The sequence below is a fragment of the Rattus norvegicus genome, chromosome 4 (genome assembly GCF_036323735.1).
Source record: "Rattus norvegicus strain BN/NHsdMcwi chromosome 4, GRCr8, whole genome shotgun sequence".
NCBI lineage: Eukaryota > Metazoa > Chordata > Mammalia > Rodentia > Muridae > Rattus > Rattus norvegicus.
This window is the reverse complement of record NC_086022.1, coordinates 44,097,198-44,123,569: the sequence shown is the minus strand read 5'-3', so window position 1 is coordinate 44,123,569 and position 26,372 is coordinate 44,097,198. Positions and strand designations below refer to the sequence as shown.

The 26,372-nt window shown below is 40.3% G+C and overlaps 1 protein-coding gene across 5 annotated transcripts in view; it reads right to left on the bottom strand.

The window, feature by feature from the left end:
* The window catches only part of Foxp2 (forkhead box P2), a 577,853-nt gene extending 554,131 nt beyond the window's left edge, over window positions 1-23,722 (bottom strand). For 4 of the 5 annotated variants that reach the window (XM_063286479.1, XM_008762718.4, XM_063286477.1 and 1 more), the window contains exon 1: window positions 23,229-23,722. The gene's annotated coding sequence lies outside the window, so the exon portion shown is untranslated. The remainder of the gene's footprint in view (window positions 1-23,228) is intronic. The other variant, NM_001271104.1, reaches the window with a different exon arrangement.
* Between the last annotated feature and the right edge of the window lie 2,650 nt (window positions 23,723-26,372).

Genomic DNA, 26,372 nt, shown 5'->3' with positions numbered 1-26,372 from the left:
TCTGTCTGTCTATCTGTCTCTCTCTTTCTCTGTTTTTCTTTCTGTCTCTCTCTCTGTCTCTCTGTGTGTATATGTCTCTATCTCTTGCTCTCTTTTCTGTCTCTCTGTCTCTCTTTGTATCTCTGTATCTGTGTCTGTCTGTCTCTGTCTCTCTCTGTGTGTGTCTCTGTATCTGTCTCTGTCTCTCTCTCTCTCTCTCACACACACACACACACACACATACACACTCACACAAACACAAAATATCAAACAAAATATCAAAAGTTTAGGCATTCTCTTCTACATTATTTGATTATATTTTTGCTCAGGCTCCACATGCTAAGTATGAAGGCCTATTTTTTGTTTAAAATTGGGGCAGACAAACATTTTTAGGTTTAGTTCACCATTCTATATAACCTAGATTTAGCAAGTTAAAAACAACCCAATACGATATTGTAAATTAATATAGGCATTTATGGACCTGCACATTGATTTATCAACAACAGTGTTATACTCACCAAACTTTAATTCACAATTAATACGATTTAAACATACCATGGTAGTTAAATATATAAGACTAGGAAACTAATGGCTATATGTATTATTAATGTTGCAAAATATATTTCTTTGCAAAAATGTTACTTTAGACATATTCCAACTCTTTCATTATCAATACCCTCAGACAATCCACATTTATATAATTTTATCTATTTATTTACCTTTTAAAATAATTATATTAGTTGTAAGAATGTTTAAATAAAATATTAGGCTAAATACACACACACTTCAAACAACAGTACATTGCCCAAAGGAAAAAAATAAAAACCACTCCAAACGGCTGAGACAGTAAAACACAAATGACTGCTTTTGAAAGAAAGAACCTGGAATGGGGCAAGGGAGTGGACACGTCTGTATACACTCATACAGGAGGCTTGGCTCGGAAGTAAACGTTCATGTCCAAATCCTGATTGAGAAACTTTGGAAGATCAAATCAAGTAATTGTAAAGTAACTACCCATGAAGTCATCAACAAAACTAAAGCATCTCCATATTTTAGTGGTCATCGAACCAGCATTATATTTACATCATATTGTAGTCAACTAAATTTTTTTTAAGCAAGGAACAAATCTACTAATATCCTTGACAGGTTATTGGACCTGAAATATATCTAAGCAATTTATTTTCACCTTTCACTAGTTGCTAAATTAATTTAAATTAATTAACACTCATCATTATTATCTCTTAAATTTAAACACAATAGAAGGGAACCCCCAAGTTTTTACATTTTATGAACATTTGGTAAGGCTGGACTGGATCTTGAAAATAATTACAAAATGTGTGTATTGGCATAAATTCAATTATTCCCAATCCAGAGATGCTCCCAAAGTTACAATACTGTGTAAGGATAGCTGCTACCCCACACAGTAACCACATTTAAGCATGTGCTTTTCATTGTAGATTCACTAACATATGCTTACAACTCTAGTGAGCTAAAGAATATGTATTACTTGCCAAACCTTTCTTCCACTGAGCATATATCTCCTCAGCAAATAATTATTTCCAGAGAAATGGAAAGAGGAATCTTGCTTCTTTGACTGTATCATCCCATGCATTCTCTTGGTATCACATAGCAAGGAAGACACAAGAGCAGAAAAGGTTGTTTTGTACGTTTGGTTTGGTTTTGGTCTTCTTTTTCTTTTTCAATTTTTATTAGTTATTTTATTTATTTACATGTCAAAGGTTACCCCTTTTCTGTTTTCCCCATTACATCCCCTTATCCCACCCCCCCTCCCCCTGCTTCCTGCCTCCCCACCCTAGCATTCATTTAAGGTGGGGCATTGAGCCACCACAGGACCAATGAACCTCCCTCCCACTGATGCCAGATGGGGCAGTCCTCTGCTACACATGCAGTTGGAGCCGTGGGTCCCACCATGTGTACTCTTTGGTTGCTGGTTTAGTTCCTGGGAGCTCTGCTTGCTTGATATTGTTGTTCTTCCTGTGGGGTTGCAAAGGGAAATGCCTGATGTCTTCAATCCAACCTCCCTAAAGCCAACATGTGACATGGCAGCCAATAGCACACACAGGACACTCTCTTGCAGTTCAAATATTGCTCTCTACAGAGTTCCCAGCATGAGATAAAATGATCCAGGTTACTGAATACATGGAAGAGCATTCCAATTTCAGCTAAAGCGTGCCATCATCTTTATTAGAAACAAAAACAAAAACAAAACATGACTTTTACTTTAGAGCCAAGCACAAAACAACAACAACAAAAAAAAAAAAGACAGGCAGAGTGAGGGTAGAGATTTGGGTAGGAGAGGGGAGAGGAAGGGAAAAGGGGGATCAGGATTAGGTATGGGAGGAGAGATGCCCAGAGGACCAGGAGAATGAATGGGAATGTGTAGCAGTGTAGGGTTGTTGGGGGCAAAGGGAAGCTCTAGAAAATCTCAGAGACCTGGGAAGTGAGAGGTTCCCAGAACTCAGTGGGAAAAATGCCCAACAGTGGGGAGATGGAGCCTGAAACCACCTCCAGTAGATAGACATGGCCCTCAGTGAAGGTATCGGGACACCCACCTATCTTCAAAAACTTTAACACACAATTCTTCCTATGTAAAGGAAATGTAGAGACAAAAATGGAGCAGAGACTGAAGGATAGGCCATTCAGAGACTGGCCCGAATTGGGATGCCTCCCATTTGCAGGCAACGAAGATTGACACTGTTACTGATGCCATGTTGTGCTTGCTGACAGGAGCAAAGCATGGCTGTCCTCTGAGAGGCTGTACCAGCAGCTGACTAAGAGGCAGATACTTACAGTCAACCGTTGAACTGAAGTCAGGGACCCATGGAAGAGTTAGGGTAAAGTCTGAAGGAGCTGAAGGAGATCGTAAAGCCATAGGAAGAACAACAGTGTCAACTAACCTAGATCCCTCAGAGCTCCCAGACACTAAGGCACCAACCAAAGACCATACATGTACTGGTCTGTGGTCCCCAGCACACATGTAGCTGCCTTGTCTGGCTTCAGTTGGAGGGGATGATCCTATTCCTGTAGAAACTTGATGTCCCAGGGAAGAGGGATGCTGAGGGGGAGTGAGGTGGAGATGGATTGGAGGGAGCGCCTTCTCAGAAGCAAAGGGGAGGAGGGGACCCAGGAAGAGAAGAAATACTGGGAATGTGAATAAATAAAATAGTTTTGAAAAATAACAAAACAAAAAAGTAAAGAACAAAAACCAAAAACTGGCTCTTCCCTAACATAAAGTATAGTAAAGAGACAATTGCCATCATGGCTACAAGCTAAAAAGAAGCTTTCAGATCAGAACAGGACTTAGAATACCAACCAAAATTGCAATAGACATAAATGGCATGAAATCCTGCTATCTAAACCCACTAATGGAATGCTAGGCATATACTAACAGGAGTCAAAACAATACCCAAAAAATGAGACGTTTAATTTATTATTTAAAATTTTTACAGAAAATATGCTTCCAAAAATTCATTTTATAATGATTAATTGATTAGTCTAAAAATCACTGTCTTTAAAAGCAAATCGAGGTTGAAGGCTTTTGATAGATCCTTAAAAGAAAATGCTGGAAAACTGAGATAATCTTAAAGCAAAATAGGGCAACATCTAGTTTTGCCACATCTAGTAACTTGAGAGAACCTCATGAATAAACAATTGTAAGACGCTTGCCAATACCACAAACAAAACGCAAAATTAACTTTTAAGTTTCATGTTTCAAGTTTCTAAGAATATATTGGTTCAGGCAGAGGTGATATTTGACTTCTGAGCATATCCATGAAATTATATTTCCCTCCAAAGAATATTTCTGGATCAGCTGTTCATGTGTAAACTACCTGATCAAAGGGGCCCAAAACAAAGCCAATGATACCTCTGCCTCTGGTAACTGTTTCCCTTCCTTCCAGGTGCCCATCACTTCCTGGGTCATGAGGAAACCTTTTTAACAGAATTGCCTCAGAAGCTCAGCACTCCAGCTTGTAAGATGAAAAACATACAAAACAAAAGAAAATTTATTTTTAAAAATAGGAAATCCAAACAATCTTACAGGAAAGGTGGAGAGGCTGAAAAGGGAATTTTAAATGCGCCCTTGCCTCTGAATTATGGCAGCTACTGTGCAAGACCACGGCACACACTTTTTAATTTAAGGGACAGTCCTCTGGGATGTTTTTCCATATAAACTTTATAGAGTTAAAACATTTATATTTTATGGTCAGAAATTAAATATCGTGTCTATAGTAATATGGCTGAGCCTAGGATTTGATCCCCATCTGATTCCAGGCTCTGGGCATTCGTTTGGTCGATATCTCTATTCACAAATAACCCAGCAAGGCTTTCAACATGCTGCAAAGACAAAGGAAGCAACAGAAGAAATCCAGGCAGCCAACATTCTGAAAATGCAGATGCCCAGTCCATGAGGAGCAGTGTGGAACATCCAGAAGAAGCAATATGAACTACTGAAAGAGATAACTTTGGGTTCTGGGGTTTACTAACTAAATAATGGCAGAGAAAGAGTAATTTATTTCCACCTTTCAAAAGATATGATGTGTCTTCTTTAATTTTTTTCTTAAACAATGTATACAGCAATCCAAGGAGAAACATAAAAACCATATTATCTGTGAAATGTTTACAAATATGAGTTAATATTTCTAGTCAAATCTTCACAGTCACATCACTTCAGAACTGCTACTATGTATGTGACTTCAGCAATAAAGAGGTTAATGAATTTGTTTTTTGTTTTTTGTTTTTTTTTTTAAGTTTCATATCGTTTGTTTTGCTTTGCTGAGCTTGAACCCTGGGTGTGTTTTGAAAGTGATCTCTTAACCAACTGGTTACAGCTCTTGCATTTAAAATTCAAGGAAGTAAATTAAACACTAACATTGCAACCAAATTTTCTATCAATTTTGAATCACCAGTTAATTATTTTTAAAACAGTTATTTTTGGTGGGGAAAAAAATAGCAAACAAACTTGAGAGAGCTTTTTGAACTTGAAATGTATCTTATTCAAAATAGTAAAATTCTCTGAAAAAAATCTTAAATGTTCATTTTATTTTTATATAGTTTTAAATCAACCACTACGATAATTCATTCAGTAAGAATCATGGACACGGTGACTTTGAAAAAAAATCACCGACTTCAGTTCTGGGAGATTATTTTACAGAAACTGGCACAAAGTAAAATGTTCCACCTTTAACCACACTGACAGCAAAACTATCTTTGTCTCAGTCTCTCTCATCTCTTTTTCCAACTCTGTCCTACATAAAGAACTCTAGTAATATCCCTTTCTTTATGTAATTTGTTCGATATACATGAACTTGCATGTTTCTGTTCTATTCAATTGAGGAACTGAAAAACCAGAAACTCCAGATCAGACTTGGTAATCAGCCTTGTAACAGTTTCTCCCAAATTATTCCTGTGAACAGCAAAAATATCACAGTGAAATTTTTGACTTACTTAAATTGTAGCCAAGACGATTCCTCAATAGCGTCATGTTTAAAATTTTAGAAGCATATCATGTTCAACTGTATTAGAGCTTTTATTGTTGAATAAATGTTGTTATATCCTAGCAACAAAAGATGCTTGAACATTGCAGCTAATGGTATATTTAGCTTGGTTTGACATAATTACTTAGGCATTGTTTTATTTGCGGTTTCTATTGCTTCGATGAAACAAACAAACAAACAAACCAAAACAGCTTGGGGAAAGAGGGGTTTATTTGGCTTACACCTCTTCCATCACTGAAGGAAGTCAGGACTGCAACTCAGAAACAAGGAAGGAAGCTGATGGAGAGAACATGGAGGAAGACTGCTTATTAGTTTGTCCCCATAGACCACCAGCCTATAGATGGCACCATGCACAATGGGCTCATCTCTGCCCCATGAACCACTATTTAAAAAACACACACACACACACAAAAAAAAAAAAAAAAAACAAAAAAAAACAAAACTGCCTTATAGGCTCAACTCCAGCCAGTTCTTACAAAGGCATTTTCTTATTTGTGGTTGCCTCCTTTCATATTGACTTTGGTTTGTGTCAGGATGACATAAAATTAGCCAGGACAGGTGTTTTGTATGAGGGCACAATGATAATATCAGAAAACATATTAAATTTACTTTTATATTTACTACTACCTATTAATTTAGGTTAATATATAGTACTACTTATATTAATTTGTAGTATTAATATATAGTATTATTAAATCACTCCTATATAATTCACTTAGATTAATTAGGAATTATGTAACATGGCTATGTCTTTTTGTCAGGAGGTGTGATTTCAAAGAAGAAAGAAACAGTGTGTTACTTGTACAATTAGGGCTGCATAAGAAATGTATGAATCAATAGTTTTCAGTTCAGTCTTTCTCAAAGTTGAATCACCTTCTCCATCAAGCTGTTGTATTTCCCTTAACCTCTGGCAACATTTTCAAAAAAAAGAGAGAGAAAGAAAAAGCAGTGAGGAAGACTCAAGGCAACAGCATCCCAGTGCATTAGCCATGGATGTCTTCGCAGCCCTCACACCTGGCCGCATTAGGTCTTTTGCTTTGGGCCTTTTAGGTCACACAGACACTGTAAGTAATGTACTGAAACCACAGCCTTGTCTGCATTCTCTCATACAGCCAAGCTCTGACTCATAAATAAAATATTTCATTTCTTGTTTTCTTAAATCTAAAATTGATTAGCCTGATTTTTCCATAAATGCTTTCACTTTAAATTGCTTCTCACTTAAAAGCCCATCCTGACTAAAACTTTGATAAAACATCACGTATACTGTCATAGAACCAATTTCAAGACATACACTGGTGGCATGTGCTTTTAATCCCAGCATTCAGAAGGCAGAGACCAAGCCAGGCTTGTCTACAAAGTGAGTTCCAGGACAACCAGAGCTAAACAGAAAAACCCTGTCTCAAAAAGAAAATAAGCAAACATACAAACAAACAAAATTCACTCCAAACAAAAACAACCACTAGGCCAAAATTAAATCAAAAATTAATATTTTGGAACAATAATAAAATTCATCTCTTGCCTGTTATTTCACAAGGAATTAAAAAATTACATGACTAACGTGTTTTATAAGCTTCAACACAACAAAAAACAGAGCTCACATTAGAAGACCTAGGACAACGGAATTCAAAATGAGTTCAAAGGGCAGGACACTGGAAGTGACTCAGCAGTTAGCTGGAAGCCAAAGGTCACAATTTATTTATTTAAGATGTTGAACAGTAAATACATATATGCATCTATGTATATACATACATAAATTTAAGAATTAAAAATGTTTAACTTAAATACTTTTATAAAAGAATGTAGAATGCTATTTTCTTGTTAAAATGTCAGACCTCCTTGTTAAAATGAGGTGTTTGGAATGTTGGGGATGGGGAAGTAAAGACTGAAAGAAGAAAGCTGGAGGAAGAAAAGAGGAGAAAGTATTCCATCATTCACTACCTAGCTAAATGCTGTGGAAGAAAGAATAGGAAAGGGGTTGCGGATTTAGCTCAGTGGTAGAGCACTTGCCTAGCAAGCGCAAGGCCCTGGGTTCAGTCCCCAGCTCCGAAAAAAAGAAAAGGAAAAAAAAAAGAATAGGAAGGAAAATAACCTCTGTTCCTTGTGACCTGTCTTCTTCACATCCCCTGTCATCTTAAGCTTAAATGAATGACCTCCAAAAGCCCACCAAATATTAGAACAAATTCTGCAGCATAAAGCATAAAGAAATACCAAAACATATAAACAGTGCACACATAGGTGGAAATCTTTCTTACCTATAGGTTAAGCAGTATGTTTAACCAAGGGACCATCATGGTGATACCAGGTTTCAGAGGTCTCAGTCCAGCCACAACCTCCCCTCATGTCATGTTTCCTGTGTCCACAGCCTACTTAAGTTCTGCTTTACATGTGAATATGTGATAATTTCTGGGATGTATTGGGATGCTTCCTAATATTTCTACCCACCTTGGGATGCTCCAGGCATTTTGTTATGCACTGACCTCTAGCAGAATGCAATACCCCTTGAAACATTATTTAACCTCTAATGACTCAACATGTTGTATGTTATCAAAATATATATTGGGTTATTAATTATGCCTGAAATTGGTCATATAAAACTATTGTCTGGCTGATAACTTCTCCTCTCTAAAGAATATGCAAAAACTACTAACTTGAGATTCAACTACATTGAAAAGAAATAACTATTTTATGAAAGAGCTTATGAAATAATTGTTAAAAGTCCATGATTATTTTAAAGTTTTAATTTTAAGCAAAGAAATTGAAATGCATTGTGGGTCTTAGATATAGATTATATTTACTGTAAAACTCTATTTATGTGTCTGTAAAAGAATCTAGTCCTTTGTTAAGCTGGGTCACTACATGATTTTGAATAATCTGTAAGGCAAGAATGGATTTTACAGAGTTAAATAAAAAAAAAAGAAACATCTATATTTTATGAAGCATAAATTCAATCTAACATTAAAATTAAAATGTCAAGAAAGAAAACTACATTCATACATTTCAATATCATTCACATCTACTTAGTATTTAGTATGGTGGATAATTTTAACAGAGATAGTGGGTTTGAATGGTCTATACCAAGGACTATTTAGCCCTTTACAAAAAGGGTATACTGACCCCTGCTTCATACAGTGGCTTGAGATAAAACGTTGAATGCAAGAGTAGCTTTGATATTTCATTTATTAAAATTATGCATTATTGAAAGTAAAGTCATAATACTTTAGAAACTGAAAAGGGAACAAGTGAGGAAACAGAGTAGAAAATGCATGAAGAGCAGACTTTCTTTGGGAATACTCAACCTCAGAAATGACTCATGAGCCAAAAATAGTATAAAAACAATGCTCAGTGCTGTGCAACACGCTCTGAATGGATTGGAGGAGATCACAGAAACATTTCTAAGGGCATTTCCTTATCTATTTAGGTGTGGGAAAATACTAAGGAGGAGCTAAGTCTTCAGTTTGGCGACAATGTCAATTATGATCAGTTTACACAAAAGAAACCTCTTGGATCCTGGATGGTTTTAACTTTTTAAACTTAGAAAACAAAAATATGGGATGGAATAAAGTCTCGGGTATAATTAATAAGAAAATCAAAGGTCAAGAAGGGTACATGTCACTTTAAAGGCAAGAGTACAGAACCAAAGGATCAAAGTTTAAATACACTTGTTAGAAAGCCCAAAGGCTTGAGCACTCAACCACAGTTAATAATCTCGAAACTGAAAATGGAGCAGACAAGTATATAAGGGCACAGCATTTTATTTTTAAGATTAAATGATTATAGAAAACAAAGATAAGTGATCTCGACATCATCCTCAACAAAATTCAGAACAGGTTGTTAAGCAGATGGTTGTGTGTTTGTAGAAAGATGATTGATAGAAAGATAGATAGATAGACAGACAGACAGACGGACGGACGGACGGACGGACGGTCGGACGGATGGATGGATGATGGGTGGATGGATGGATGGATGGATGGATGGATGGATGGATGGCAGGCAGGCAGGCAGACAGACAGACAGACAGACAGACAGCATTTTGGCATTGATTTGTCCAAAGCAAGTTGTGCCCAAACTTGCTTTTGATACTGTCAGTGTTACTCAGTAAGTGGATCAGGGAAACGCCTTAGCAGCAGAGCATCTGAACCAAGACCATGGAGAAAGTCTCTCATGGCCAACTTGGACTTAAGGCATCACTATTTGTTTAACTTTGAAATGTTTCTCAGCATCTGGGATAAGAGGCTTTTTTTCCATGAACCTCTTTTATTTCTGCATATTTTTCAAGTGACAGCTATTGTCTCTTTCAACCTGCATCAACTGTCCATGGCTATTTAAACAAGAGTCTCGTGATATAGAGAAGGTGCCTCCTGAAATAGTGGATAGGCTTGCTTATCATCAGGCGTGAAGGGTTAACTTTCATAAATGGAAGTTTGGTTTTTTTTTCTCTGTGAAGAATCTCCCTAAGTGTGTAATATTATTAAAGCCACAGGTTCCATTCTTGGGCACTTTCTGCCAGTGTTTTTTTTAAACTAATTAAATAAAATATATAATAAATTGATAAAGGTTATTGGTCACACAATTGCTGACAGAAAAAAAATCAAAATTTCTTTAAACGGTTGACAGATCTCAGCATGTAAAACTGGGTTAAAGAGTTACAAATTTCCCCATTGTGCAAACGTTGGTCAGAGCCTACATGCACAGCGCAATTCACACCTGAATACATGTTAACAAGAAGCTTCAGCGAATATGATTTTTTTAAAAAAAATAGACATCATTTTGGCACATAGAGAATACTAAAGAAAACTAACTTCATTAGGCCAAGAAAGATATTGCAAACATGGAACTCCAGTTATGCAAAAGGTGGTCAGTATGAAATAGGCTTTGCAAATAGAAGGCACAAAGGTCAAGTGGAGACTAACGGATTGACTCCAACTGACTCCATCCAAGGTGAGGAAGAACGTTGCAGAAACTGAAGCATCATGCACATTTGGACATTATGACAGTGCATCTTTTTTTATTCACAGAAATGCTTGGAAGACACTCTCTGAGCCTACATAGTGTAATTTTAACAGAAATGAACACATGAGACATGTCCCCACTCTGTCCCTATCCTGTTCAATCTTGGCTCCCTGGGTGCTTTTCCATTTCAACTTAGCCTGCTCAAACTCACATTTTTTTTTCTTAAAAGCTTCCCTGGGCATTGCCTTTGTATACATATCACCACCCATAGACAATTAGAGAAACACTTTCACATAACGGTTTCCAAGCTACATTTCTACTAGGCTTAGAATGGGATTAGAGAATTGATTTAGTTTTGTTATCTCAAAGATCTCTTTCTAAACTAGGATTGTTGGGTTCTTATTGCCAACATGTCCATGAGTGTATATGTGGTTGAAATAAAGTACACCCATGATAGAGAGATAAATAAACAGTTGGATATTATTAAATAGGTAATATTGAGCCTCTTTCTTTTGGAAGAAATAATTACATGAGTAGAACTCATCTATTTCAATCAAACAAAGGATGCCAAGGACTAAAAAGGCATAAAAATAAACACCTATGGGAACAAGGAGATTTTTTAAAAATGAGAACAGGATGGAGAAACTAATGAAAGAGCTAGGACTGTAAGGTGCTTCAGCAAAACCCTACGGTTAATTGTAGATATTGTTTGTTAAACGGGAAAGCATCTTTAATTCATTGCCAAGAAAAAGATACATATGGGTTAGACTGTGTGTGTGTGTGTGTGTGTGTGTGTGTGTGTGTGTGTCTGTGTGTGTGTGTGTCTGTGTCTGTGTGTGTGTCTGTCTGTGTGTGTGTGTGTCTGTATGTGTATGTCTGAGTGTGTGTCTGTGTGTCTGTGTGTGTGTGTGTGTGTGTGTGTGTGTGTGTGTGTGTTGAACAGCATCTGAATAAAAGCTAAGAGAATTCCATACTGTGAGCAATTGTAGAAGGAAAACAGCAAATCAAGTCTGGAAGTCTCAAGAATGGTATAACTACACAGTGTGCAAAACTCTCTGATTCCAAAAGTTACAATCACCAACAAGAAAACAAAATTTCACAGACTTTGAAAACAAGTCAGTGGTCACCAGGAACTAGGAATCAGGAATCAGGTAGAACCACTAAAAGTTCCGTGGAACAAATGGGGTGAAGGAAGTGACGCTGGTCTGGACTTCAGGGGTGTACAAAATGATACAGCGCTGAACTCACTAAAGGGCAGAGTCACTCTGAAAACGGAATGAAATTTGCCATTCACACCAAAAACTATATTTCACTAAGGATGGAGAAAGCAAAGGAACTCGAAACAATAACAAAAGATTAATTTAACATTTAACAAACACAGGGATCATTCTTAACAAAACATATTAAAAGTAATGATTTCCTGAGAAAGGCATGAGGCTCTGAAATATGGAAGCAAAGGTTTTACCTTAAAATAAAATTTCAAATGTGTAACAAAATTTTTTGCAAGTAATCAAGTACATTTGCACTTTCATGGCTTGTAACATGTGAGAGTAAACTCTTCGACCACACTCGAGCTTTAAAATGCCTTTCTATAAGAAATGTAAATCTGGTGATCATGAATTAACAATATTTTCATTATCCATGAGTTCTTTATGTTGGCTGTCATATTTTTATATGTATATATTCAAAATAGGGGCTTGAAAGATAGCTCTGCCGTTAGGAGCTCCGGTGGTTCATCCAGAGGACCCAGGTTCAGTTCCTCACTCTCACAACTGTCTGTTGCAGAAGATCTGGCATCCTTTTCTGGGCTCTGTCAGCACCAGGCACATGGGTCATGCACAAACATCCATGTAGGCAAAAACAGCCATATACTTAATTTTTTAAAAAGTTAAGTATGCTTTTATTCAATAAAGCAAACTGTTTCCAAAATGCAAACAGAACTCGCAATGGTAATGCTGTGTATTATCACAGGAACAATCATTTACTGGTGTTTAAAATTTGGCATTGTTTTAGCTAAGGAAGGCTTTTTTTTTTTCCCGAAGAAAATTACATGGGTACTAAGGAGAACAGATGATGTGGAATCCTATGCCACTTAGACCTGAGAAAGTGAATTACCTTTTACCTGCTTGTAGAGTAGCCTGAGAAATATGCATGCAGTGCTACAGTGGCTTAATGTTATTGAACATTACAGTTGGCTGAAATAGAAGCAATAAAAGAAGAAGCTGATTTTATTGTACTGATTTGTTCACAGCGAGCGTACCTACGCAAGCACCTGCCATGACGCATGTGTGGAAAGCAGAGGACAGCTTCCACAAATGCATTCTCTCCTACCTTCTTTTCATTTTTAGAGGCATTTATTTAGTGAACAGGACTGCCTTGCTGCAATATGTGTGTGTGTGTGTGTGTGTGTGTGTGTGTGTGTGTGTGTGTGTGTGTGTGTGTGTGAACCAGGTGCATGTCTGGTGTCTGCTGAGGCAAGAGAGTATCAGATACCCCTGGAACTAGAGTTACAGGCGGTTGTGAGTCACCATGCGGATGGTGGGTGCCTCTAGGAGGCAGCCAGTACTCAAATATTTAAGCAAAGCAAAATCCAAGAGCGTCACTCCAAATCTGTCAGTGTCTGACATCTAGGGTTCATGATCTTCTGGGTTTCCAAGTACCTGGGCAGCTCCTGTTTTCTGGCTTTTCAATTCTCAACACATATAGAGCGTGTCGGGTACGCTCAAGTAACTGTCTTCCACACTTACTGCGGACCTCAGTAGTCATCTCAGTCCTGGAATTGCCAAGAACCTACACTGCAGTTGAGCCAGTACCTCCACAGATGGTCCCTTCTGCCCTTCAAGGGCCAAGTCTTAGCTTCTATCTAACCCCTCCATGAATTCAAAACCAGTACCACACAGGAGACTCTGAAAGCTTGTTACTTTCACCTTTATGCTTTAGGTACAGCCTTGGGGCCCTAGACCACAGTTACTTTGTTCTAACCCAGGGAGCAAGTACTGCCCTAAAGATCTCACCTCAAGGATGCTGGTGCTTATTAATAAAAGCTTACCCTTTAACTGACCAGTATCTATGATCACGGTGGAGCACAGATGTCATTTTCACCAGTCCTTAATAGAAAATATAATGCAGACAGCCCCCAAAGAGTCCTGGCTTCCCCCCTGAAACTTCACGAGCCAGATTCACATTGTCTACAGTCCTTTCAACAGACTTCTTATCTTTCATGCTGTCACAGAACTGGTCTTCAAGCTCCAAGCACTCGAGGACTTTTCCAGCCCAACATTCCAAGTGGTTAGTATTCAGGTTCACCATGCTAACAGCCCAGTTTCTGGCACCGACTTGCATTTTCGTTTGTTTTCTTTTGCTGTGATAAATACCATGGCTAAGTGTAAGAGGAGAGGAAAGGGGTTATTTGGGTTACAGGTCACAGTCCATCATTAAAGAAAGCAGAACCTGGAGGCAGGAACTGAAGGAAAGACTGTGGACATGCTGTTTAATGAATGGCTCCCTCTAGCTCACTCGGATAATTTCCCCTAAATAATCTGGACCCACATATCCAGACACAGGACACCGTACCATAAGCTTGGCCCTGTTACATCAGCTAGAAATAAAGAAAATGTCCTATAGACATGTCCATGGGTTAAATGTGGAAGCAATGACAAGAATGAAGTCTCTTCCAAGTACATTTAGGTTTGTATCAAAATAACAAAAACTAACCAACATGAAGCATGAAGTATAAATGTTCTGTGTGGCTCTAAATGATACGGGAGGTCAGATGACAACTTTTAGGATTCTACCCTGTGAGTTTTGAGAATCAAACTTAGGACATTGGGCCTAGACAAAACCATCTTCACCCCTGAGAAATCTGACCAGCATGTCTACTTTTAAATTATTTTTTAAATGATTTTATTTATTTATTTAATGTATATGAGTACATGGTCTCTGTCTTTAGACACACCAGAAGAGAGCATCAGATCCCATTATAGATGGTTGTGAGACACCATGTGGTTGCTGGGAATTGAACTCAGGACCTCCGGAAGAGCAGTCAGTGTTCTTAACCACTGAGCCACCTCTCCAGCCCTTAAATTATTTTTTTAAAGGTAAAATTTATCAAATACATTCCCAGCTATTTCTGCATCAGTACTACCAACAGCTAAATATATGACTCAACAGACGACCAGGGCAAAATTGTGAGTAAATTAATGTAGAATGTGAGTGTCCTGATCTTCAGAGAAGAGAATGCTAAGTGGTTGAGTATGTTTCTTAATCCTAGTGTGTTAGCTTCCACAGTCACCACCCCCTCCATGTTTCAGGATCCTGGCTAAAGAAGATGAGGATTCGTTTTCTGTCTGGGAAGAAGAGTGATCTACACTTCCTTATGAACAAAACTACACACCTTATGAACAAAACAACTTGGGAAAAAAATCCCTGCATTTTAGTTATGTTTCCTGCTATACAACAGAAGAAAAGCAATGGCAGTGATTTTAGTTGGTATTTAGGACCCATCTCTTTCTTCTTTCATTCTTATGTGTAGATTTATGTGCTAGTAAGTAGAGAACATTTTGTAGCTTTACTCTTGATTCCATATGTTCCCCAGGATGCCTTAGTTGGAAGTAATCTAAAATCTAATCCAATATCTTTTTTTTAAATTTTAGAAGAAGTATCATCTAAAAAAAAATCTCATAACAATAATCTCATAACTGCCAATCTGAAATGCAGGTCTCTGTGTGCTTAACATGGATATCTGCATAGTAAAGCAAGCTGTCTACTTTTATTATCTGGGACTGCAATTAAGCTATTTTCAAAACTTTCACCTCATGCAAAATTATCATCAGAAAATCCTTGAAAGCAATGTTTCTTGGCTCCAACAAAGACAGAGTCTACTGGCAAATAGAACAGAGACACGGAAAGCACTGAGTATCCGAGAGGCAGCACTGAAGGAGTTCTTCAGGGCTCTGCAGTTATAAGAATGTATCTGTGCGGCACGACATGGACAGGGTGCATCTCTTACTTGTCTTTCAGTAGCCACAGGCGATTTCCACAAACCATGTGAGCTTTTAAGTTTGGAGTTATGGACTTATCACCAAAACATAAATCTTCAGTTTGCTCTGTTTAGGGAAGAAAGGTGCGTATACAGATGGATGAACAGATGAATGTATGTATGTATGTATATATGTAAGTATGTATAAATAGATGAATGAATCGATGGACAGATAGAGGAATTTGTAAACATATGATGTTTCCCATCATATTATATAAAGATGCAATTTTATACATAAATATAATCTTAATGTTTCAGATTTTCCCCCATATGACAGCAACAAATCCCAGAAACACCTGGATAACCCACACTATATTGACAATATGATCACTAGAAACATGTATACATATTCTTATTAAGATATAAGGCAAAACGTGCCAGTTTAACTTGTATTCAAAAGCTTTATATGAAATACTCACCCATTGGGAATTTGTTGTCTAAAACCACAAATATTTACTCACAATTTTCAACAGTGAAATGCAATATTGTTTCTAAAGAATGAAAATGAGGGGAAGAGAGGCAGGAGAATTGTTATAAGTTCAAGACCAGTCTGGTCTATGTAGTAGTTTCAGGCCAGCAAGGGCTAAATCTGAGGAGACAGGAAACTAGCCATCATATGTACCCACCTGAGGCAAGAGCCATGAGTGTGCCAATACAATAGGAAACAATTTTTAATGTGATATGACATTCAAGTGTTATAGGATGAAAAATTAAGATAAAAATACTACGAGGGCAATTAGAAGTATTATCTTGAGGCTCTTGTGAACTACTCAATCTTATATTTTTGGTTGTGATCCTAGCCTTTAAGGGCTGAGCCACCTCTCCAGCATGAACTACTTGTTCTTAATTCAATATTGATTTATGGAGTTCCTAGCCAATGCAAAGCACTGTTCTAAGCACAGTCAGAGAACAGAGAAAAATCTCCACATGCATAGAATATTCATTACAAAGAATATCTGTCATCATAAAATATAAATGGAGGTATACTATCATGGAATATATCCCATAATGGATGTATAACATTATGAAAAACATATTGGATGCATCATCGTGGAAAATATACCACCCTGAATTTATAGCATCACTGAATGTACATCATGATAGATTTTTATCATAATAGAAAATGCAACATACTAGATTTACATGATTATCAACTACACACCACACTAGGTGTATATCATCATGTAAATCACATCACACTAGATACATTTCATATATATATGAATATATGTATACATATGAATACATAAATATATGTAGTTCACTCCATATCATCCTGGATATATACTATCATGGCAAATACAACACACTGAAGATATATCATCATTGAGTGTACATTAGTGGAGGAATTTTTATAAATTCCAGTAGATCATGGTGCTATGGACAAAAACAATATGCCATAAAGTTGATAAAGTACAGTCACTGGGCATGTGCACTTTATGAAGGACAGTCAGAATGTCCTATAGTAGAAACATGTTGGAGCAGGGAGCTAGACTTGGCAAAGGTACCCTAGTGCACAGCATTACAAATGGAGAATACAGAGAAACACAGCTAGGTGGGATGCAGCCCATTCTGTTTTAAGCAGTATTAAGAAGACCAGAGTACACAACCACAGAGTACACTGTAATAGGAAAAACAGCAGGGCCATATGTGAGGTCTTTGTCTTTCATTCCTAGAGGCTGAGATGAATGAAAGAGTAATTTAACAGGGCCTAATGTTGAAGAAGTACTGCTCCAGTACAGAATGATGTGGTGTGTGGAGGTGAACAGCTAATGACTGCAGTCGTTAATGGTTCATTTGACCATTTCCAAAGTTTAGGGTTAGCACACTTGTATAGAGAAGACCCATTTAACTGACATTTCACTAAACTGAAGGCAGGCTCCAAGTGGTGGTGGGGGGGAAAGGAATTGAAAGGTTAACACAGGCATATACAGAAAACCAAAACATTGCATAAAGAAACTGAAGAACAGTTTTTAGAGATTTGGTGGCTCACTTTAAATATGACTTTTAATATGTTAAGGTAGATAGAGGGTGCACTGTGAGTTTCTCCTAACTCTCCACATGTGCCTCCCATTTACCTGTTCCATTCCTCCTGAATTACATTTTAAGAATCAATGCTACTTTTCCCTTAAGGTTTGGAAAAATTTAAAAAACGATTGCTGTCATTGCATATAAATACTCACATGGTGTAGAGGCTTACACAGAAACTACCATCCAGTAAACACAGACTTTGAGATCAAAACCAAAACAAAACAGAAGAAAAATGAATCCAGAAAAAAAAATCTTTAAGTTCTTTCCACTTGGATCCTTTGTTTGTGGAATTCAAAGTTCCATAACCTGTTTTTCAAAAGCTATGACATTATAATAGTTTAACCTTTTAGACACAGCAGAAAAATCTTTTAAAGCAACTGTTCAAAAAACTTAAATAAATTTTAAGACATTATCTTCCACAAAGTATATTTAAGTCCTCCAAGACAGAAATGGAAGAAAATTGGGGAACATTAATAAACTAAAAATGCTGAGAGCTTTAAAATCCCTTGGGAATTCATTTGCTTCACAGCGATGTGCTTTTCCAACATTAAATCTTATTCGCTCTTGCTAATGAAAATAATTTGCCAGAGCAGAAAGGGATGAAGATGTCAGTTCCAAGTGACACATCTATCAATATAAAGGGAAGGCATGGTGTGGATCTCCTCAGCGAATCACAGGGAAGAAGAGAGCCCAGCAGAACTGATTAGAAAGTTGAATTCAGGAATGCATACTTTACAAGTCATGGGAATCGAGAGGTTAACCGGGGCCAGCATAGGTGACTGATGAGAAAAACGCTTTCAAAAGAAAATTGTAGATACATTTGTATGAACTGGAATAAATGGAGACTTCAGTTGTGGGCCGTCAGTTGGGAGAGTGAACAAGTGCATGCCAGTGAAAGAGAACAAACAAAGTTCAAAACTCCAAAACAAAACGAAAGGGGAAATTGCTGGCTGTAAGCCAGTTCTCTATAACATGGTTTCAGAAATGGAACCATGATTATGCCAGTTTTCTCTGTTTCAGAAGAACAGATAACATAGCCGTAGGCTTCTAGGCCCATATCACTGTGCATGAGCAAAAATGCTAATCGCTTCAACTACAAAATAAGACATTTTACTAAAATTACTAAAGCCAATAAAAAACTAAGACTATACTATACAGACAGTAGATTACCAAAAATATTGCTTTTAAAATATGGCTTTAATAAACACAATTAAGGAAATCAGATCGCCAAAAACATAGCTGGTTTTGTTTGTCTTTTTGTTTATTGTTAATGATGTCACGGCAGCCCATCCAAATATCCCCCTAGCACCTCTGTCCTTACTCCTGGCTTCTTAGCCATACTATTTCTTTACATTTCACAATAAATAGATAATTTTGTGTTTGTTTTGTCAGAAGAATGTTGGGTAGAAGATAAAGGAAGACATGTGGCTCACAAAAGAAATATGTTTACAAATAAATCAGAGGTAACAAAACAGGGAAACACGCAATTGGCAATCACATTTATTATATCAAGCAGCACTGGATATGAGGGACGAAGCCTGGACAATATGGGTATTGATAGACTTCAGCAACAATGAATTTTTACTTAATCAATGCTAGGGTGTAAAAGAGAACCAGGCAGATTTTTGGACAGACCCAGCAATACTTAATTAAGATGAGAAATAAAACAAACAAAAGTGCTCATGGGGGCCCACTTTGAAGTTCTGATAAACAGAGCAGCTAGACGTTCAGAACAAAACCATAAGAAAGCAGCAAAAGGGGACCTGATAAGCCTCGGGTAGAAATCTATAGATATCAGGCGAAACTTCAAAAGTAAATTATTTTCCTTGATAAAGATTATAGACATGACATAACTTCAGTCTAAGTTTGTCCAAGAGATAAACAGTTGGACCTAAAAATGTTTTTGCTTCATCTAAAGGAGAGAATTAAACGCAGCCTGGAGAAACTGAATCAGTTTTAAACTGTCTGTGAACCTTGAATACTGTATTATGTTCTAGCCATGTGAGTTTTTACAGAAGCCCTTACAATACAAATAGTAATTTTTCAGGTTTGGATTTGTTTGGGCTTTAGGAACCTTACAAATGAGGGGGCCACATGAGGTTGCTTTCAAACTCCTACACCAATATTGTAATTTCACTGGCTTTCATTCGGGGCACTGCTTACAACATTTTGCTGCCTATACAGACAAGTACAATTCTCACAAAGACCATAAAGCAGTTTAAGGGGGTGCCAAAATGTTAGTGAATGGAAAGTATTATTTGGGTGTCTGAATTAAACTATACTTTTTTAATTTTTACTTTTATTATTACTAATGAATCTGCCAAGAAAATAGATTCATGATCTCAGTCCTAAAAATTACATTTTCCTCTTTGTAGCCGGGGGCCATTCTTTGCTTTCATTTAGGAAAGTGGGAATTGTGTGTCTATTTACTTCATTTCGCTTTCTGTTCAAGGTGAGTTTATCAACACTGCAAGAGACAAATGTGTTGAACAGAGCTAACTGTAACTCCTAAAAGATATCAAATAATATCCTCTTTATGGAATTAAGTTCTGCATCCTTCCCATCTTCTCTTGCGACCACACTACCTGGTAAATCTGTCTGGCTCAGTTGATTAGACTGAAATGCTCTCTAAGGATGGGAATCAAATCAGCTGGTTATTTTTACATTTAAATATGCCTTCTCCAAACCAAAACCTAACAGCCATGCACGAAGGCTAGTTCTGTGTGTTTGAAACTTCAAGAGAATACAACCTCTCGTTATCAAATTACTTGTGCATATATCAATGTCCGGCTGTTCAACAATTTACTTCCCTCGCATGCCAGACACGATGAGTTCTTTCTTATTTAAAGTTCCTAGAAAAACTGCAAAGTTTCCTCAAACTAAATTACTGCACTGTCCCCAGCACTAAGAAAGAAAACTGCAGTGTTGGACTCTCCAGGACATCCATTTCCCAAGTAAGTTAAGAGTCTTTTCACACCGAAATTCTGTAACAATATCCAAAACATAAGGCTATGTTGAGAGAACGATAAATTGTATACAGTTATTGTATTCATACACAATTTCTTTTTAATTACTTGATTTGTTGTAATAAGCAATGGGTGATGCTAATGGCCACATTTTAGCCATCTATATATAAAACTTATCTGCTGTGTTCATAGTTATGCTGCATGTCAAAACTCATTCCTCAGTAAATTCTACCTTTTGATGCCTGAAAGTGAACTTCAAGACTCTTTTTCGACGGTGTGAGTATATACTACCCAGACAGGGCTACCACCAGCTTTCTCTTCTCTCTAAAAGCCAGCAACATGATTACAGCTAAGATTTCTTTCACTTAACTTTGGGTAACAATTACGTCCAGGACTGTCTTAAGGAAGTGTTGAGCTGAACAAACTTCTGAACATGATCCAATGAAGGAACAGAGGGATGGGATGAGAGATTCAAGGAAGGAAGGAAGGAGAGAGGGAAGAGAAGTAGAACTCTGAGGCAGACATAAAATATTGTGGCTGTAATGATCCCAGTGCGTATAACTATATGCACTCTATTAATGGAGATACAAATAAATCAAAATTGTAAATTGTGTTTAACAGCATTAAACAAACTCTACATTTAAAAATTCCAGCACACTGAGAATATCCTTAGTCATAACTCATAGTGACAGAAAAGATAAACAGCCCTCTTCACAACATAAAACACTGTCCGAGGTATGGCACGCTGCAGCCTTTGGGATGAAGCTATCTGGAAACCCATCTCCCCTTCAGTGTCTGCTTCAAATGCAGGCACTCCTTTCTCAGTCTTCTCTTCACTGCTGCCTAGCTAAACTCTTGGGAGCTAGGACACCATGCAAAGATGTGCCTTCCAGGCAAACATGTTTTCCAAAGTCAATCTCTACAAATATTTCCCGTTGGAAAATGTCCACTTCTGTTACTGGACACCAGGGCATCACCTTCTCCCTTGGGGCTTACCTGTGGCTAAGTAACTGTCCTTCTGTGTGTTCCCGGCGGGTATGCTGGGAGTATTTAAGTGCTTCTTGAATCTGTGACTGCAAGGATGCACACCTCCTATACAGTCTTTCACACACTTCACTCCTCCCCCAAACTCCTGAGGAGAACTCGCCCAGGCTACTTCATGCACCTCACATCCCAATGTCTGTCTGTCCACCTGGAAGCAAGTAGCTCTCTAGGAAAGCTTCTCAAGATCAAGGAATTGAGTGGATTTCAACATGTGGTGGGAGGGAAGGTGGGGGAGGGGGTGTGAGCCTTGCAGATAGCAGCTGTCCACTTAGTGGTTTAAATCTGTTGGTTAAAGAGCTGAATAAACAAATACACAGATGGGTCTAGTTCCTTGGGGGGATTCCGGATTGTGAGGAGCCTCCTAAGTCCTGCCCAGCTCGGCCTCTAGTCTCAACCCAGTGCAAATGCAAATGCAAAATGATTTCACTTTCAAAGGACAGAAACCTGCACACATTGGCGCCTTGAAGTTTCTTCTTAATAACAAAAGCATGACCCTTTCAACTCCAGAAGCTGGGATACTTACCTATGAGTTTTTAGGGTCTGGAGTTAGGAGGGCAATTTTTCCTCCTGTTCAAGCACTACACGTGTCTGGGGCCCTTGTTAGGATGGAGATTCAGGGTGCTTCACGCCTGAGGGTAGGGAAAGGTGCACCTACAGTGCCTGTGACGCTGTGATCACCTGGTGGGTCTGGCCAGTACCTATAGTCACAAGTACTTCTCCCTGAGCATGGAGTGGAGGCTGGAGTTGCTCTTCCCTCTCAGAGAGAGAGAGAGAGGAGAAACCCTTCCTTACTCACAAAGGTGTCTGTGCCCCTCCCACGCGCCCTCCCCCAGGAGCAGCAAGATGTGACACCCACACAGAGCAAGGAGCACTTCCCAAAGTGGAATAAAAGTAAAACCAGGACAGATCCCTAGGGAAGCGGGCCTTGCTGGCTCGCGGACAAGTGGAAGAGCGCGATCAGTAGTGGCCTGAGAAATGCGCGGTTATCTCAGGAGTCACTAGGGGCCAGGAGTTTCTTAACTAGAGAGAAAAGAAGTGTCCCCTTGATGCTTCTCTGGTTCCTGGATAAGTACTTCTGAGATGAACGCAGAAGTGCCTAAGACCCAAGAAATGTGCACTTGCCCGCTTGAGTAAATAAAGGTCAGCAGTCTGATCAATAAAGTGTGCGCTTCTAACCACCACATGTTTTTACTGCTGTTTCACTTCCCTAGGGGGAGTGGGAAGGAAGAGGGAAAGACAACAAACATTTTTTTATAAGAATAAACAAACACATCTGGTGTTTCGACACATCTCTTCCTCCAGCCTCTCTGGACAACATTCTGCATATTCAAAACAAAAATAAATAAATAAATAAATAAATAAATAAATAAATAAATAAATAAATAAATAATAAAAAGTCATCCGGGAGCCCACAGAGAAATCTCATCTTTCTGCACACTCCTTTCCCCCGTCACAAAGCAAAATGCAAAGAAACAACAAGTGGCGAGGTTGGGTCCAGAACGCAAACGCGACCCCGACCCCATATCGAAATCTGACACATGTCACCGTGGCCCCCGCAGAACGGAGCAGCAAGCGCTGGGGCGAAACTTTGCTGCGCGACCCGAGCAGCGTGGAGCAAAGTCGCAGTCTGGCCGCGAGTGGCTGTGGTTGGGACAGGGTGGGGTGCGGAGTGCAGAGCGTCTGAGTGAGGGAGAAGAAACTTACCGCGACCAGGGACCCCGAGGGCAGCGTCCCAGGAGGTGGCACCCTCTGTGCGCCCAGGCAGAAGCCCCCGAACAACACACCCACGCTCGAGTCCCGGCAGCCACGACCGCGAGTTCGGGGACACCAGGGGAGGGGGGACCCGAGAAAGCTGCGGCGGGAAGACGCGGCCGCGGCATAAATGCCCTGGGCGGGCGCTGACGGATGAACTGCGGGTGGCGCCGGATCCGGCCCGGACGAAGCTGCGGCCGGGGAGCTGCACGCGCCGATGTGTCTCGCGCTTTCTCGGAGGCTCGCGCTGTCTCGCGCTGGCAGCTCCCCCCAAACCCGGATCTCTGTACGTATGTGTGTGTGTGTGTGTGTGTGTGTGTGTGTGTGTGTGTGTGTCTCTGTGTGTGTGTCTGTGTATGTGTGTCTGTGTGTGTGCGCGCGCGCGTGTATGTGTGTGCGTATATGTGTGTGTATGTGTGCGTGCGCTGGCGAGCGCGCGCACCCGGGTCGCGCGCGCGAGTTGTTGGCAATGCAAACTATACACACAGTGCGAGCAGAGCCACTTCTCTTACGAGGGGAGGGCTGGGGGAAGGGACCTCTTGGAAGACTCTTAAGTACTGTTGGCACTTGTTTTGTCCTACTTTGCTAAGTTAGGGGTGTTGGTGTTGTTGTTGATTCTTTAAAAGTGGTTTGAAGTCCACCAATCTCTTCCTGCACCCCACCACCACCACCACCACCACCACCACCACGCACACACACACTTCCTCCAGGGATGGGAGAAATCTCGGGCCTTAGAGTCGCTGGGTTTTGCGGTGGAGCCTCCTGGATGACGTCAGGTCCACCTGCTATGTAAACAACTCGCTTGAGAACTTGTTTGTTCTGCCCCGATTCCCCCACCCCCACCCTTCTCTCCACCTCCTGCTCCGCCTCCTCCTGCCGCCCCAGACGCGAGTCGGGGATGGGGGTGGGGAGGGAGGCGAGAACAAAACCGTATGCTGTATTGGCACCAGCGAGTTGTGTCTGCTGCTTCTTGGCAGTCCCCAAAGTACGTCCTCTCAGCAGACGGAGCTGCTGGCAAATGAAACAGGGGATTCCACGTGAAGTGCAGAAAACCTCGAAGGGATCCGAAGCCCTTGGTGGCAGGTAGTTAAAGCACAGAGTTATCACAGAGGGAGCCCGCGCGAGCACAGCTACCCTGATTGGCCCTTCTCTCCTGGGTGCGCCTCTGCGGCCTGGATGGAGAGGCCGAACCTTTCTCACTCTCCATTGTCGTGGCTCCTGTCTCACTTGGGGCCCAGTACTACTAGGACTTGTAGTCGCTCAGCCCAAGTCACCAGAGTGGGACTTGGAAAAAATCACACCACCAAGGTGTGATTTTGTTTTTAAAGTATGAGGCTTTGGAGATCCACTGGATCAATAACTAGGGGAAACAAAATAACAGGAATGAAAGGAAAGTAGAAATTGCCAGAGCCGCTCGCAGTGCACTTCAAAGCAGTTGCCCGGGTGTTGGGGGATGCTCTGGCTCTGTTTCTGCCACCAGGTTCCTCCTCCCTTGTGCGTAGTGTGACCTAGCTGTCTGTCCGGAGCAGGACTGAGGAAGAGATGACAGAGAAAAGGCCGGAGAAGATCAAGGCGGGCCCTGATGGGGCGTGTGACTTGAATCTGGGTGGGTGTTCCTAAGATGCCCCTCTCCACCCCAGCTCTGGGAAGGAAGTTCCTTTCTGCGGTCCTCCCGCCAGCCCCTCCCGGGCCGCTGGCCCCCCGCAACCCTTAGCTGCCGGCTTTCAATGCGCGCCGCCGCCGGAGCCTGCTACCGAGCTGCCCAATCTGTCGCGCAGCGATTCCAGAGGTGCAGAAACTTTCCACCGAATAGCTATAGCCAAGAAGCCGGGGGGGGGGGGGGGGTGGACACCGAGTTGGGCTAGGCTCCCTTCTAGCTATTCTCCGGAGGGAAAGAACTAAGAACTTTTACATAGCTTCAGTATAAAAGGAGATGGTGTGATGGTGTGGCAGACGATTAGCATCAACATGTGCCTTTTTAGTCTTCGCTTTCCTCAAAGACCAACTCGCCCTTTCTCTAAAGGGCAGAGCGAAGGATCTCTCTCTCTCTCTCTCTCTCTCTCTCTCTCTCTCTCTCTCTCTCTCTCTCTCTCTCTCACACACACACACACACACACACACACACACACACACACACACACACACACATTCAGAACCTGCAGTTCTCTATGGGGAGGAAGCGGCCGCCCTGGCACCCACATCTGTAAACATACCGCCAGGTTTGCTAGTGAAACCAACTCTTGTCAATAAGCCACAGGGCTGGTCCTGGCAAGTCCTCCTGAGTAGGGAGCGCGAGGAAAGCGGGTGAGCTTTGGCTTTGAATCGAGGAGCTTTCTGTGAACCTTTAAAACTCGGGTCGTCCTGAGTGCTCTGCTCGCAAATGGTATTCTCTCATTCTTTCAATTGATCTTTTGAGAAATGAAAACTCAGGAGTCTACAAGAGTCCGAATCATTTTAAGAGTGGAAGTGGAGAAGGAAAAACAGCCCTCACAAGCATCGAGGGTCCTAAAGCTGCTCCACCCCACCCCCAGCGCGCGCCCTTTTGAAAGGCGGGTTATGAGCCTGTGCTTCATCAGCAAACCTAAATAAAATATACTCCGGATTAATTTGAAATGCTTTAGAAAAAGAGAAGAGCAGACAACCCACGTGGGAATCCTTGAAAACCCAGGACCATGGATTTCCCTGGGCCTGGTGAAAAAAAGGTAACCAAGCAGTCTAAAGGTTTACAGAGGCTCGCTGTTATCCTTCCCTCCCCAATACACACCCACCCCCCCAGTTACTTCTGGTTCGCGCCAGGTGTCCTGAGAAAGTGGAGAAGAAAGATGGACTACAAAGGAGTCCGGGCCCTCCTAAGTTAGGTTCGAATTCCTAAAGAGAACCATTGCTTTCTCGGGGATTGCGGGGGTGGGGTGGCGGGTGTCTTTCACTCTTCCATCCATAAAGACAGGTTTTAAGGAAATCTGACGTTCCTTTCCTAGGAGTCTCAAAAGCAAGCAGTTAGAGCTGCCAGACAGTGTCAAAGTCGGTGCAGCCCAGCTTGAACTGCCTATTCGCTCTTCCCAAGATTCTCTCAGGAATCTAAGGCCAGCAGCCCTC